We start from the raw sequence: 15,000 nt of genomic DNA, 5'->3' as shown, positions 1-15,000 counted from the left end.
CCCCTTTCATTAGTTCTCTGACTCCCCCAATCTATAGCCCAGGCATTAAAATCGCCTCCGATGATGACTGGGTTGTGACCTGATACATCTCTTACAAGATCATCCACAAATCGTTCGAAGTCTAGTATCGGTATATTTGGTGACGCATAACAGCTGTATACGTATATACCACCTATTTTTGCTCTTGCAAAACCTTCATGCTGCTCCTTCATACCCTCTTCTATGGCCTTGTTTCCACAAGCCCATACTGCGGCTCTTCCTGTTGAGTCTCTTTCCCAGACATTTTTGTCTAGATTTTTATATTGTTCACAGACTATAGCTATGTCAGCCTTCATTTCAACAATGGACTGCGCAAGAAGGTCTTGCGCTGTTGCGCAGTGGTTGGTGTTTAATTGGATTAGTCTCAATTAAACACCAACCACTGCGCAACAGCGCAAGACCTTCTTGCGCAGTCCATTGTTGAAATGAAGGCTGACATAGCTATAGTCTGTGAACAATCTATCTATCTATCTATCTATCTATCTATCTATCTATCTATCTATCTATCTATCTATCTATCTATCTATCTATCTATCTATCTATCTATCTATCTATCTATCTATCTATCTATCTATCTATCTATCTATCTATCACTGTTGCCAACTTTTTTCCCAAAAATATCGCTAAAGTCGACTGAAAAATAGCTAGAAAATAACTAAATTCAAGACATTTTGAAAAATTTAGCGATAAATCGTCAAAATAATATTTATTATATGATTCTGAAAAGAAATAGCTAAAAAAAACTAGCTAAATTTTTCAGATTTTTTATATTATTCTAAAAAGTCAGCGATTTATCGCTAAAATCTATATACATACGTAGGAATGGGATAGTGATACAAACACATCTTATAACAAACACATAAGAGAATATTTTTTTATGTTAAATATTTTCACTTTGGGTTAGGAAAAATGTCAAGTTATATACAGATTGCTTTAGAAATGTTGTAAAGATAAACTGAATTTCGAAATGCTGGCCTTTATGGGTCGATCCTTTATTTTCGGCATAAGAGTATTATTTATTTTTCCATTACAATACAATTACAAATTATATTCTAACCTAATTTACCGAGCAAGGTGACGATAACCATACGACCGTTGTAGTGTAGCAGACCAGAATCTCTGCTGGGAATCGAACCCACAACCCCCAGACTGACAGGCTAGCACACTACCAACTAGCCTACCGGGGCACCCAAGATTATTATTATACACTCCTTTTGCGGGAAGTTTATCTGCAATATCGATATTCGGCCCTATACGCCTTAGAAATGTTGTAAATTTTTAGGACTTTATGGATCGATCCTTTCGTCACTTATTTCCAATGTTCACTAATTTTTAGAATTATGGTAAATTTTATTATCATATCACTCATTTACTAAAAGACTAGAATAATTAAATATTCGTTTTTTAATTAAGTACAACAAAATATACCCCTTTTAAAGTTTTTCGTATAACTTTACCTGTACCTACAAATATTTGCTCCTAATTATGTTCTTCAGAACATTGAAAATAAGTATAATACACACAGCTAAAACTCAAATAATTTACATTGAATGCATAGTTTTTGTATACATACATATATGTAAATATCGTCATTCGTAGCAACTTCTAAGCGATATTATCAAAATATAAATGAATAAAAAATGCCTTAAAATCTAAAGAAAAATCGCTAGATTTCCCGCTAATAGCTAAATCACAATTTTCCCCGCAAAATGGGATTAAAAATCGCTAAATTTGACGAGAAAATAGCTAAATTGGCAACAGTGCTATCTATCTATCTATCTATCTATCTATCTATCTATCTATCTATCTATCTATCTATCTATCTATCTATCTATCTATCTAAAAGGTTGTCATGTTAATACCCCTAATATTAATATGAAACTAGAGTTCGCCCAGCGGTCGAAATTCGACCAGAACCAATGCTGGAAAAATTGCATAAATAAGCTAAAATAAAACCCTATTTTTGTAGTTCAAATCTGTGGTAAAAAATTAACTTTATTGATATTATCAAAGTGTATAATTTGCTTTGAATAATGTTTTCTTTTAGAAAATGTGATGGGTTTTAGTAAAACTTACATTAGAAATTTAAAACCTCAATTGTCAAAATTAGTTATACAACTTGTTTTACAAAAGTATTTCAACTATTTTAAAAATAATAAAAAATAACGAACATTTCTTCTATCGACTTATTATCCCCTACATATTTACGCATCGTTCACAATGCTGGAGTACTCTACTGTACAGTGTACACACCAGTAAAGAAATGTTAGCTGTTCAAAATACAGAGTTGAAATGTTCTAAATAATTTGTGAAAACAGTAAAAATATTTAAAATAAATAATGTCTTATCTAATTATAAATAAATTTTATTTGGATGTCATTAGTAGTCCATCCAACAGGTATATGTTGTATAAATTTTCCCTTATAACACTCGACAAAGACTTCAGCAGACATACATTTATTCAATTTTAATGTCTTCTAATAGAATTTAATAGTAGATATTCTATGAGGCCTTCTAATGGGCCTTTTATTAGCCTTCATATAGAACCGCATAACGATATGCATTGGCTTCCAATTACACACTGATTTTGTATATGCATAATAAGGCCTTAATTTCTCAAGTACTGTTTTTAGTACTGTTTGAAAGAAAACATTAATAAACTATAAATTTCAGTCTTTTGTTAATATATGCAAGCTTTAATAGCAAGTAAATGAATAATAAACGATAAATTGCTAAGTACGGTTAAACACTCTTCATCCCAAAAGACATGATTTATATTTAGCAGTTTCAACTTGTATCTATTTTTATATAACAAATAACCATCACATATTCAACTTACAGTTTTCACTTTACACTACTATTTCCTAATTGGTTAGAATAGCCCAAAAAAAGAAGAATATCATCAAGTCCTCGCTGTGCTAAACCTGCATATAAGCGATATACATATCATTTATTGCGGTGTATCATATACCGGCATGACCAACTAAACTTTATTTATATTTTTTACAGGCTATTTTTATTTCTTACTGACACTGAATCAATTCGTTAATCCATCATTTAAATCTTCCAAATCAATCAAAACTAATAATTATGTACCGCAATTCAGTATTTTTTTTAACTACAACATTTTGTCGTTATGTGGTATGTATTCTGAACTTCATTTCACCGATTTTTTTCTTTAAACATAATCGAAAAAGTAAAAAATAAATTAAAAGTTCACGTTAATAATTTTATATTTTAAAAATATTTCAATACATAACTTTTGACATTCTTATATTTTTCCGATATTTGTCTTTAAAATATTCTACGGTTGTTAAAAAGTTAGGGAAATTCGTTAATGTAACTGATATTTGTCATTACTTTTAGATATCAATACTTAAAATTAAAAAAAAAAAAAAAATTACTGAATTCCGGTACTGATGTCCTACCAATAATTTTCCAGTTCAAACACCAATATCAGTACATTGTTTGGCATTTCTTTAGGTGTCCCCAAGCATTATTTACGCATGTTTTTATATTCCCAGTTCGTTGTTTCCTCGGGAATGTCCTTCAATTTAACTATTTTGAAAAGTTTAAATAACGAAAAACTTCCAATCGAAAACTCTGAATATAAAACTGAAGTCCTACTTCTTATAAAAATATTCCTTTCGATTTGGTAACAATCGTAACGATATTATAACAAAATAGATCATTATCTCATTCACAACTTAGCACTTTACACAAAAATATAAAACAATAAAATCCTATTTTCGCGTTGCCTAAGCCTTATTAAAAACAACAACAAAAACAAATATCATGCAAAATACAAAAATCAAACAGCAACAGAGAAGTTAAACGTTTCTGCACTCTCCTCTCTTTTTTCAAAAAGCCGTGTTGTTTACTTTTTTTGTTTTGTTTCTTGCTTTGTTTGTTTTTAATTTCAAGAATACGTACGTGTGACTATTGTTTCTATGTATTAGTAACAAGTTTAAACTCTTATAGCTCCTAAAATTCTGAACCGATCTCATTAATATATATATTGTGCACATCTGCGAACAAATACCTTTAAAATGATATAATTTTTGCCAAGATCAGATGTATACTGTAAGAGTAAAAGGGGTCACAAAAAATCGTCTTGCCTATTAATTATATAGATGTTTTCCGCAGAATACAAATTCAGAAAACCATTAATAAAGGGTTAAACAAATATGCTCCGCAGCAAAGTAAAATGCAATAATAACTTTTTTTTAATAAAATTACAAAATGCTATTGTTAAGCAATCTATGAAAATAATGGATAAAAACAGCATAAATAAATTACATTAATTTCATTTTATTTACATGTAGACAACTTAAAAGCATATTGACCAATTGACCGTTTGCTTTTAACGGACAGACTGAGACCAACACTTGAGCAAAATACTATAGAAATTGTTGTTGTTTTGTTTTCTTCTAACTAAATAATTCTTTTCTTTACAAAAACTGCTGTTTAGAAATTCTTTTCACAAATTCAATTACAATTGAATAGAATTGAAGTAATTTAGTTTTTCAACAAGTGTGTGGATTTTATTAAAAGGAGGGTTGTAGAGAATATATTTATTCCTAAATTTTTTAAACATAAACAATAGAAAAATGTAAACAATTTCCAAAAAAAAAAAAAAAAAATATGTTTTTTATTTGTTTGAGGTTTTGTTTTACACTATAACACGCGTTTTTTACACCACAGCGCAAAACTATTAATTGCTTTTACGAGTATTTCTGGGTCAACATCATTTTTTTATTTATTTTCAATGATGTACAGCAATTTTATTTCATTTTTTGTTGTTTCCATTAACAAATGTTGTTTGTACTGTTTTTTTTTTTTTGTTGGTGTCAGCTTTTTGAATTCCATTTTTTGAAATCTTTGGTCTAGTGATTTTGAAAATTGCAGTTGTAACAAAAACAGTAAAAACTCATACTTTAACTATTTTATTCGTTTTTTTATTGTAGTTGTTTATAGAAAAAGAGTTGAAAATAAAAACTGAAATATTATTTGCTTATAATTGCAGGTTTTGGGTCACTAAACAAAGATAATTGTTGAATTTGAAAAAAAGTTACTAGATGATTGATAAAAATTACAAACAAAATTAATCATCAATTAAAATTTAAAAAAAAAAAAATTGAAATTTTTGATTGAATTTGTATTGAATTGAAAGTTGTAGGGTTTATTAACAAAGATAATATTAAAGTTTGTTTAATAAAAATCGTATTTTTGGATAGAAAAATGATAAGAAAATGTTTAAAAAGAAATTGGTAATGAAATGTTTTCCTTAAAAGGTAATTTATTTGAAAACTGTTCTTTATTTAACAAAAAGTACTTTTTGTTAAAAATGTACTTTGTTTTGAAAATGTTTTTTAATTCTTATTTTTGTTGTAATCACACCTATTGCGACCAGGCATGGATAACTGAAATTTTATAATATTTTTTAGGTTTAAAAATTCTAAACTAATTTTCCGCTAGATTATAGATTGAATATAGACTAGACTATAGACTAGACTATAGACTAGACTATAGACTAGACTATAGACTAGACTATAGACTAGACTATAGACTAGACTATAGACTAGACTATAGACTAGACTATAGACTAGACTATAGACTAGACTATAGACTAGACTATAGACTAGACTATAGACAAGACTATAGACTAGACTATAGACTAGACTATAGACTAGACTATAGACTAGACTATAGACTAGACTATAGACTAGACATAGACTAGACTATAGACTAGACTATAGACTAGACTATAGACTAGACTATAGACTAGACTATAGACTAGACTAACTAGACTATAGATAGACTATAGACTAGACTATAGACTAGACTATAGACTAGACTACAGACTAGACTATAGACTAGACTATAGACTAGACTATAGACTAGACTATAGACTAGACTATAGACTAGACTATAGACTAGACTATAGACTAGACTATAGGACTAGACTATAGACTAGACTATAGACTAGAATAGACTAGACTATAGACTAGACTATAGACTAGACTATAGACTAGACTATAGACTAGACTATAGACTAGACTATAGACTAGACTATAGACTAGACTATAGACTAGACTATAGGACTAGACTATAGACTAGACTATAGACTAGACTATAGACTAGACTATAGACTAGACTATAGACTAGACTATAGACTAGACTATGACTAGACTATAGACTAGACTATTAGACTAGACTATAGACTAGACTATAGACTAGACTATAGACTAGACTATAGACTAGACTATAGACTAGGACTATAGACTAGACTATAGACTAGACTATAGACTAGACTATAGACTAGACTATAGACTAGACTATAGACTAGACTATAGACTAGACTATAGACTAGACTATAGACTAGACTATAGGACTAGACTATAGACTAGACTATAGACTAGGACTATAGACTAGACTATAGACTAGACTATAGACTAGACTATAGACTAGACTTATAGACTAGACTATAGACTAGACTATAGACTAGACTATAGACTAGACTATAGACTAGACTATAGACTAGACTATAGACTAGACTATAGACTAGACTATAGACTAGACTATAGACTAGACTATAGACTAGACTATAGACTAGACTATAGACTAGACTATAGACTAGACTATAGACTAGACTATAGACTAGACTATAGACTAGACTATAGACTAGACTATAGACTAGACTATAGACTAGACTATAGACTAGACTATAGACTAGACTATAGACTAGACTATAGACTAGACTATAGACTAGACTATAGACTAGACTATAGACTAGACTATAGACTGGACTATAGATTAGTCTATTATCGACTAGACAATAGCCTATTGTGAATTGGACAAATATTTTTGTAAAATTTTTAAATAAAATAAAAGTATTTAAATTTATAAATTTAAGAATTCCACTTACAAATTTCAAAAAATTGTTTGAACTGCAAAATAAGTTCTCACCTGTAAAGAAGAAAAAAAAACATACATATATTTAAAAAAAAATTTATGAAAAATTATGTTTTTATAGTTAAAATTAAATTTTCTAACATTCTTATACTATTATAATGAAAACAAAGAAAACGAAAACATTTTATTCAAAATTTAACTTAAAGTTATGTTTTTTTTTAATTAATGGATTAATTTTAAGTTCATTATTTAAGCACAATCAAATTTAAATAATTAACTTTAAAATTAATTTACAGTATATTTTTTTTTCAAATTTAACTTTAATAAATCCATATAATTGTTATTCCCTATAACGAAAAAGCATGTCTGCTTATAATATTAATAATGTATTTATATGATGATTATTTTAACACGTTTCTTTACTTTTTGTTACATGTTTCATTTTAATTATACAAATATATTTTTTTAATTATGAAAAAAACCTTTTTTTTATTAAAATTTCTAACGGCAATCAATAAAATTTAAATGCAAATTATTTATTGTTGTTGTGTTTTTAGCAGTAAAATTTATTTTCTTAAAAACAGTTTATTGTGTAAATTATTTTTAAAAAATCCCCATAATCAAATTTAATTTTATTTTAGCAGAATAAATTAGAAAGAATTTAAATTTAGTCGATATGAGATGAGCAAAAAAACACAATAAATAATTAAAATGCAAACAAAAAAATAATAAATAATAATGCATTTCAATTTTGACATTTAAAAAAAGTTTTAAAAAAATAAAGGAATTAACAATAAGATTTAAACGGGTTTTGGCCGGTTCATGTTAACTAGGGTTTTAAACTTTTAAAATACTGTTTTTAGATAATTGTTTCCCAGATAAGCGAAAATTTTTATTTAATTCATATGAGAGGTGTCACTCCCCCTACTGCTAGTCCGCCCCCTTTTTCCTTAAATAATCATATTGACACTAAAGTGGTTCCGACCAAATTTGAGGACTGTTATATTTTCTCAGATATACTGATTTAATATTTTCTTCATATGGAAGGTGCCACGCCCACTATAGTCATTCCGCCCATTTTGTCAAAAAATATTCTTATGGATGTCCATACAAAATTTTTGTAATTTTTAATTTTATATTATTTTCTTTCAATTATTTTTATAGAAAATTGTTCAAGTTTCTTTATTTTTATAAAAAATTAACAATTTTCTTTATTTTTATAAAAAAATGTTAAATTTTCTTTCTTTTTATAGATAATTGTTAAATTTCTTAATTTTTATAGAAATTTTTATTTTTTTCTTTATTTTTATAGAAATCTGTTTAAGTTTCTGTAATTTTATTGAAAATTGTTCGAATTTCTTTATTTATATAGAAAATTATTCGATTTTCCCTATTTCTATAGACATTTTTTTTAATTTTATTTATTTTTATAGAAAATTGTTGAATTTTCTTTTTAAATTTATAGAATTTTCAAAATACAAAACTACATTTTATAGTTTACTTCAATCTGAACCTAATTTAAACATAGTTCATTATTCCATTTACCTTTCCAATAAAGTTCAATAATCTGAAATAAATACCATTACAAGGTTATCAAATAAATTTATCAACTTTTATTCTTGAGAACAAAAAACAAAATTAAACTATTAAGCAAATGTAAGCGCAAGTGCTCTATTTCCTTAAACAAATTATTATTAAAGTTCCCACCGGTTGATGGCCGTCCAAACATACAGGTCATTACCATTAATATCAATATTAAAACATCTTTTGGGCCACCAACGTCAACTATTATTATTTAATTACCATACAAATTTAGGTTAAACAAAACAAAAGAATATACAAACCAAAGAAAACAATAATAAAAAACATAAATAATCAGTTTTATCTAAAAGCAAAGTATAAAAGAGAAATTAGAAATTTATTTCCTTATAAATACGAAAACAATTAAATAAACAAATAAAAATGGTCATGAACCTACAGAATAAAGTATTTGGCATTAGCGAATAAATGAAATAATCTGGCAAGCTACCCCCCAACACAAACAAGGACATAATGTAAACAAAACATAATAATATACAAATGAAGTTTGTCAATCAGCTGTTTAAGTGATGCCTATAAAATCATATAATTTAACAAAAAAAAAAAAAAAAACGCTTAATATGGCAAAATCCTTAAATTTTCCACGATATTTTTAATAACTTTGTCATAATATTTTAAATAAACAAATAATTAAATCATTAAAAATAAAAGAAATTTATAGAAACATTTAATACAGCCACAAATCATTTTAGCACATCATCACGAGTTTGTATCAATTCAAAAAAAAAAAAAAAACATTTAAAATTTTGGCCTTTTAAAAAATTTATCACATGTCTATTGTTTTTGTTGGGTTTTTTTCTTCTTCTCACTTTAAATGTAGCATTTAAACAATTTTTAATTTACCCCCAGAGTAATTGTATGTTTTGATATTTGATATTTATTTAATTTTTTTTTTCTATTTGTATTTAAAATTCTGTAAACATATTAAATAAACATTTGTTTTTTATGTTGTAGGTCATTGTTTGAAAAAAAAAAAAAACTAAAATAAATTAAAGTTTTTTAATATCAAGGTTAAAGTCAAATATGTATTTTTTGGAGTGCCAATAACAACAATAAGAAACTTGTAAAATTTTTTAAAATAAACGTGACTAAGTAGAATTTCACTTTCGAAAAAAAGTTAAAAAAATTAAATTCAGTTTTTTTCATGACTGTAATTTTAAAGTAAGTAATTTTATACAGAACACCTTCAGTTAAAAATGACACCGAAAGTTTTTTTAGATTTTTTGATGTTTTGAGAATGTTAGTAAATTTAGACAAATATTGCATCACAACTTTTTTGGGTATGAATTTTATGTTGTAGAACTTTGTTTTGTTTAATATTTAATTAAAAAAATTTTAATTTTCTTTCTTTTAATAAAAAATTTAAAATTTTCTTTATTTTTGTACAAAATTGTTCAATTTTCTTAATTTTTGTACAAAAATGTTCAAATTTCTAAATTTTTATAGAAAATTATTTATTTTTTTATATATAATGTTTCAAAATTCTTAATTTTTATAGAAAATTTTTATGTTTTCATTATTTTTATAGAAAACGTTTAAGTTTTTGTTATATTTAAAGAACATTTTTCAATTTTTGTTTATTTTTATATAAAATTTTTAAATTTTCTTTCTTTTTATAGAAAATTGTTAAATTTTATTTAGTTTTATACAAAATCGTTCAAATTTCTTTATTTGTATAGAAAATTTTAAAGTTCCTGTAATATTAATAGAAAAATTGTTCAAAATTCTTTATTTTTATAGAAAGTTTCTGTAATATTAATAGAAAAATTGTTCAAAATTCTTTATTTTTATAGAAAAATTCAAAATTTTTGTAAAAAAAAAAAATTAAATTTCTGAATTTTTATAGAAAATTATTCAATTTATACAAAATGCTTCAAAATTAATTTTTATAAAAAAAAATTTTAAATTTTCATTATTTTTATAGAGAATTTTTCGATTTTCGTTATATGCATTTAAAGAAAATTTTTCAATTTTTGTTTATTTTTTTTATAAAATTTTTCAATTTTCCTTAATTTTATAGAAAATTGTAAAATTTTATTTAGTTTTATACAAAATTGTGCAAATTTCTTTATTTTAATAGAAAATTTTTAAATTTCTGTGATATTTATAGGGAATTTTTAAATTTTCGTTTATTTTTTCATAAAATTTTTAAATTTTCCTACCTTTTATAGAAATTTGTATTTATTTAGTTTTATACAAAAATTATTTTTATAAAAAATTTTTAAATTTTCTTGATATTTATAGAAAATTGTTAAATTTTTCTTATTTTTATAAAAAAATTTTAGATTTTCTTTGTTTTCATTTTTAATTTATTTTTTTTTTATTTTTATAGAAAATGTTTCAAAATTTTTTATTTTTAAAAAATTATTTCAATTTTCTTTATTTGTATCGAAATTTGGAAAATTTTATTATTTTTATAGAAAATATTTTAAAATTCTTTATTTAAAAAAAAAAAAATTTTTAATTTTCATTATTTTTTTATGGAAAATGTTTCAAAATTATTTATTTTTATAAAGAATAGTTGATTTTTTTTTTATTTTTATAAAACATTTTTAAACTTTCGTTATTTTTGTACAAAAATGTTAAATTTTCTTTATTTTTATAGAAATTTTTGAAAAATTATTTATTTTTATTAAAAATTTATCAATTTTCTTTACTTTTTATAAAAAATTATTAAATTTTTTCAGTTTTAATAGAAAAATTTTCAGTTTTCTTTATGTCTATAGAATTTTTTTTTTTATTTTTATAAAAAATTATTCTATTTTCTTAACTTTTATAGAAAATTTTAAAAAGCAACATTCATATTTCACCTTTTTTTATAAAAAAAATAATAATTTTCTTTATTATTATAGAAAATTGATCAATTTTCTTTATTTTTATACGAAATTGTTCAAGTTTCGCTTTTTTAATAGAAAATTGTAATTTTTTAAATAAAATTGTTCAAATTTCTTTATTTTTGATGAAACATTTTTTAATTTTCTATCTATAAGAATAAATAATTTGTTGTATTTTAAAATTTTTATAGAAAATTCTTAATGTTTCTATATTTTTTATAATAAAAATCTTAATTTTCTATATTTCAGACAACATAAACATTGTATTTGCCTCTGCAATTCGAAAAAATAGTTAGCAGCACTGTTTTTGACGCATTTCACACGTTGCAACATTTCAGCACAACTTTTCTGTTAAACGCAATATGAGAAAATTAAGAGAAAATACGGATGGAAAATTTGACAGTCGTATAGCTCTCTTAATTTTTTTTAAATTATTAAAAAAACAAGCAAGTCGCAAAAAAATCTCTTGTTTTGATTTTTTTTCTATAAAAAGTCGATTATTTGAAAGTCAATTTCTAGAACCCTGTATAACTTTGATTATCTTGTGTAAACATTTTCATTTGCTTTAATTTGTAAAGCCAATGAAACCATTATTTAAATGAACTGATTTTTATTTAATCACGAGAACACTTTAAAATTTGTGGGTTTTTTATTACTTTCAAAAGTCATTGCTTAAAATAAAAAATTTGAAAACTCGTAAGTGATAAAAAGTTTACAATTTCAATATCAAGAACATGTGCTTTAAATAAAAAAATATTTTATCAGTTTTGAGTTTAAAACCCCAATTTTTGTCAATATTTCAAATTAAAACAAAAAATTAATTGAATATTTTTTTCGAAATTCTAATAAAAATTTATCGAAATTTAAATTAACCTTTAGTTAATTGTTATTTAATATTTTCCTTTAATTAAAGTATATTATGACATTCCCCTAACATGATTTCCCTTTATGATATAAAATAAAAACACATGTCAATAGAAACATTTCAAATTAGCTTTCCATGTGATAACAATCATGAATGAATGTCATTTCGAAAAAAAACCAAACAAACGCCAAAACTTAATTAAAACAAGTTGAAACTATAAATAAACCCAAACCCTCTTCCAAAAAATCCTTATGCAATTCAAAATATTATGACATATTTCAAATTTTTCACTTTCATTGTTTTGTTTTTTCTTTTTGTTTACCCCTCAATCACAATGTGGACGTTGACGTTCCCTAAAATCACATCCCAGCAAAAATTTTCATTACCTAGTAATCTAGAAAGTAATATTGGAATCACGTGGAAACTAATTACTTTTGGGGTGAATAACTAATTATTTTTGTTCGACGAGGTTCAAATAATATGTACCTACCTTAAACAAATTAATAAATGGTTACTAATTTGATTACAAAAACTTTGCGAAATAACTAGTTACAAATAAACCTACAAATATGTTATGTGATAGCTAGTTATTTTGGGCCGACTTTGTATGTAGAGAACAAAAAATAAAAAAATTCCTCGGCCGGGATTTGAACCCAGGCATTCTGTTGTTTTCTATGTTTCTCACTCCAGCCTCTTACTCGATGCTCCATTAACATGTTGCTTTTTATAATTTTGAGAACGGCTTTTTACAAAAATATATAAATGAATGTCATTTTGAAAAAAATAAACAGTATCCAGCAGGGCTCGAACCACGAACCCCCTGTTTGTTAAATGAACGACCTAGACAATTGAGCCATAACAAATCCAAATTGTTTTGTTCTTTACCAGTAATAACCTATTCAGCTAAATGAAATAATGTGGATGATAATGAACACTCATTACCAAGTAATGTATGAAATAACTACTGGCTGTTACCAAAAATTTCAGATTTTTTGCTGGGATGTTGTTGATGGCGTTGATAATAATTGCATAATTAAGGAAAACTAAAAATCTCATACTTAATTAAATAAAATTCAAACAAATTTACACTAGGGCCACCACCTTTCTCTGCTCCCCCTAACAGATTTGTTAAGACATTTATTTTCTTTTTAAGAAGTCTAGAAACATTCAATTTCATTTGATTTCATTTTTGCCTGCTAAACTCCCACGGCGCTTAAATAGAAGAAACAAAAATTGTTATAAAAATTCACATGGAAAATATTACGTTGCTTTTGGAGTGAGTGGTGGATGAGATGAGGTTGATGAACAAGTAGTCTTTCTTTAGACCGGTTGTGTAGTATTGGCTATGTGGGAAAATACAGTTAATGAAATTTTGTTAAAGGCAAGGAGGAAAAAAAGAAGATTTCTTATAAACAATATCCAACATTCTGACATTCTCGAAGCAAGTCCAATATTATATAATTTTTGTAGACTTTTTTGATTGGGCATTGACCATTAATCGAATACTCTTCTTTGTCACTAACGGAATTTTGTCGAAATTAAATCTATCCCAAAGGACTAGGACTAGTCCAAAACTAATCCAAATATACATATGAAAAAAGATTTTCAATTTAAGATAGCAATGCCCTATGTGAGGATCACGTAATCCACACATGCATTACATCAGACTAATCCCAAAGTACTCCTTTGCTAAAATTATACGAGTAAATAGATCGCAATATTTTCCTATGTAATGCACGCTATGGATCATAGATAGTGTTTTAAAAAACAGTGGTTTATGTCTGCACTACATAGGACTACAAAATGAATCATGTACTCTAATAATGTTTTCAGGGGAGTAGTTTTGGGATTAACTTAATGGATCATGTTCTCCAATATTTTTTGGAGGGATATATCTAGGGATCGACAGAATGCAAGAAAAACCAGCGAGAGAGAGAGCGCGAGCGAGGACCGAACGACGAGCGAGCGAGCGAAGAGCGAGCGAGCGAGCGAGAGCAGGAGCGAGCGAGCGAGCGAGCGAGCGAGCGAGCGAGCGAGCGAGCGAGCGAGCGAGCGAGCGAGCGAGCGAGCGAGCGAGAGCGAGCGAGCGAGCGAGCGAGCGAGCGAGCGAGAGAGCGAGCGAGCGAGCGAGCGAGAGAGCGAGCGAGCGAGCGAGAACGAGCGAGCGAGCGAGCGAGCGAGCGAGGCGAACGACCGAGCGAGCGAGGAGCGAGCAGCGAGAGCGAGCGAGCGAGGAGCGAGCGAGCGAGCGAGCGAGCGAGCGAGCGAGCGAGCGCGAGCGAGCGAGCGAGCGAGCGAGCGAGCGAGCGAGCGAGCGAGCGAGCGAGCGAGCGAGCGAGCGAGCGAGCGAGCGAGCGAGGCGAGCGAGCGAGCGAGCGAGCGAGCGAGCGAGCGAGCGAGCGAGCGAGCGAGCGAGCGAGCGAGCGAGCGAGCGAGCGAGCGAGCGAGCGAGCGAGCGAGCGAGAGAGCGAGCGAGCGAGCGAGCGAGCGAGCGAGCGAGCGAGCGAGCGAGCGAGCGAGCGAGCGAGGAGCGAGCGAGCGAGCGAGCGAGCGAGCGAGCGAGCGAGCGAGCGAGAGCGAGCGAGCGAGGAGCGAGCGAGCGAGCGAGCGAGCGAGCGAGCGAGCGAGCGAGCGAGCGAGCGAGCGAGCGAGCGAGCGAGCGAGCGAGCGAGCGAGCGAGAGAGCGAGCGAGCGAGAGAGCGAGCGAGCGAGCGAGCGAGCGAGCGAGCGAGCGAGCGAGCGAGCGAG

General features: G+C 28.1%; 1 protein-coding gene across 2 annotated transcripts in view; it reads right to left on the bottom strand.

The window, feature by feature from the left end:
* The window catches only part of LOC119610017, a 44,424-nt gene that overhangs the window by 13,297 nt on the left and 16,127 nt on the right, over positions 1 to 15,000 (bottom strand). Inside the window, exon 2 of one of the 2 annotated variants that reach the window (XM_037965084.1) lies at positions 6,968 to 7,008. The exons of the other annotated variant lie outside the window; for it this stretch is intronic. The gene's annotated coding sequence lies outside the window, so the exon portion shown is untranslated. The remainder of the gene's footprint in view (positions 1 to 6,967; positions 7,009 to 15,000) is intronic. 2 annotated transcript variants of the gene reach the window in all.

This window comes from Lucilia sericata, unplaced genomic scaffold (assembly GCF_015586225.1).
Source record: "Lucilia sericata isolate MDLA Ls3-8-SP2 unplaced genomic scaffold, ASM1558622v1 Contig001104F_arrow, whole genome shotgun sequence".
In the NCBI taxonomy this organism is placed as follows: domain Eukaryota; kingdom Metazoa; phylum Arthropoda; class Insecta; order Diptera; family Calliphoridae; genus Lucilia; species Lucilia sericata.
The sequence above is the reverse complement of the archived record's forward strand: the minus strand, read 5'-3'. Positions and strand labels throughout refer to the sequence as shown.